The sequence below is a fragment of the Leuciscus leuciscus genome, assembly GCF_965113295.1.
Source record: "Leuciscus leuciscus genome assembly, chromosome: 2".
Classification (NCBI taxonomy): domain Eukaryota; kingdom Metazoa; phylum Chordata; class Actinopteri; order Cypriniformes; family Leuciscidae; genus Leuciscus; species Leuciscus leuciscus.
Window position 1 is genome coordinate 35,340,000 of NC_138726.1, and position 2,490 is coordinate 35,342,489.

Below are 2,490 nucleotides of genomic sequence, written 5' to 3' on the forward strand. Positions count from 1 at the left end.
GCATTCGCTATTTGCTGCACTTCCCCGTCCCGCCCCGCCCCTCTCCGGATTCGTCACGAGCCAGGGGAGCTGCCCATAGCTGCCCCTCGGTGGGCGGAGTCTGTCTGATCTCACCTGCGCAATTGCCACGCCCCCGATTCGACTTGTTTATAAAGGCCCTGCATCAACGACGTTATATTTAGCTCAAACATTGTTTAACTTGACGGATAGTCCAAACGTACCAGCCGACAACTAATGCATATCATAGTTTTCAAATTACAACAGTGTTTTAAAGAGTTTGGATTTTGCTTTATTTTTTCTTCTCAGTATAGGACAACTGAATCAGCTGTCAGCAACCACAGACCCAGACGTGCCTTTTTCCAGTTGTACATTTATGTGTGTGTACATATATATATAATATAAAATATGTATGATCACTTATTTTTATTATCAGTTTATCTGGGGTTTTTTTCTTCTTTTTTTTCTTTTCTTTTTTTTTCTGTGTGTGAAAGTATACTTGGCAACAATTTTCATTCTGATTTATATATATATATATATATATATATATATATATATATATATATATATATATATATATATATATATATATATATATATATATATATACAGTACAGGCCAAAGGTTTGGAAACATTACTATTTTTAATGTTTTTGAAAGAAGTTTCTTCTGCTCATCAAGCCTGCATTTATATGATCAAAAATACAGTAATATTGTGATATATTATTACAATTTTAAATAATTGGTTTTCAATTTATTATATTTTAAATTATCATTTATTTCTGTGATGCAAAGCTGAATTTTCACATGATCCTTTAGAAATCATTCTAATATGATGATTCATTATCAAAGTTGGAAACAGTGCTGCTTAATATTTTTTCATAACCTGTGATACTTTTTTAGGATACTTTGATGAATATAAAGTAAAACATTTAAATAAAAAAAATTTAAATAAAGAAGCAATTTTTTAAAAAATAGAAATATTTTGTAACAACAATATAGACTAGGGTCAGTAATTTTTTTTCTTTCTTTTTTTGAAATAAATCAATACTTTTATTCAGCAAGGATGTGTTAAATTGATTTTAAAAAAAGTGATAGTAAAGAAGATTTATATTATTAGAAAATATTTTTTTTATTTTGAATAAATGCAGTTCTTTTTAACCTTTTATTCATCAAATATATTAGGCAGCAAAACTGTTTCCAACACTCATAATAAATCAGAATATTATAATGATTTCTAAAGGATCATGTGACTGGAGTAATGATACTGAAAATTCAGCTTTGCATCACAGGAATAAATAATTTTTTGAATTATATTGAAATTGAAAACCAATTATTTTAAATTGTAATAATATATCACAATATAAAAAAATTATTCTGTATTTTTGATCAAATAAATGCAGGCTTGATGAGCAGAAGAAACTTCTTTCAAAAACATTAAAAATAGTAATGTTTCCAAACTTTTGGCCTGTACTGTATATATATATATATATATATATATATATATATATATATATATATAATATTCATAATAATTTTTCTTCTGATTCTGTAGGATAAAATTGCCAATGCTGTAGAGTAAAAGCGCCCTCTTGTGTCTAGATTCTAGATGTTAAATTCATGGAAATGTGGGTCATGTTTGGCCTAAATCATATGGAGCAGGTTTATGGAATGTTTACAGTGTGCCAGACACTCTGTAACACAAACAAAGACACTGTCTTATGCATTGGGGACATTTTTGTACATGCTTTAGATATTGTAAGTCAGCTTCTCTTTAGCCTAGGATTAGTACTTTTTATGGGGTGTGCTTAGCTCTTACAAATCTGTTACAAAACTGTTCTGATCCCACAGTCACTTAATTTCTGGGGGTTTATTTTTGTTCTTGCCCTTTCAGCCAGGAGAATAAGTAAATTCTCTCATAACATACTGACACACACACAGAGAGAGAGAGAGAGAGAGAGAGAGAGAGAGAGAGAGAGAGAGAGAGAGAGAGAGAGAGAGAGAGAGAGAGAGGAGAGAGATAGAGAGAGAGAAAGAGAGAGAGAGAGAGAGAGAGAGAGAGAGAGAGAGAGAGAGAGAGAGAGAGGGAGCGCTCATGTTAGCTATGTTTCCCTCTTTGCCAACTGGATCGATGCTGTAAGTCAGGGTGTTGACACTGGGGCCAGTGATTAGAGGTCAAAGCTGTTGTAACTGGTCTCATGCAACACTGTAGCCCCCATATTATGAAACTTGTTTACTCTTAAAATTAACTCTTACTATTAAAAAATGTATTCCATTGGAATAAAGTGTGCCCCAATAGTTCCCAAAACCTCCCTCCCTCAGCGATGTCCTCAACTTGGAGACCGTTCACTTGTACGAAAAATAATGGGAGAAATATGTATATTATGCTAAAGAAGCACAATTTAGGATATTTGTTGTCAGATTTGCTAAAATATAACACTGACAAACAGTTTGGGGTAATTAAGTATTTGCATGACTGCTGCCTTGGGGTGT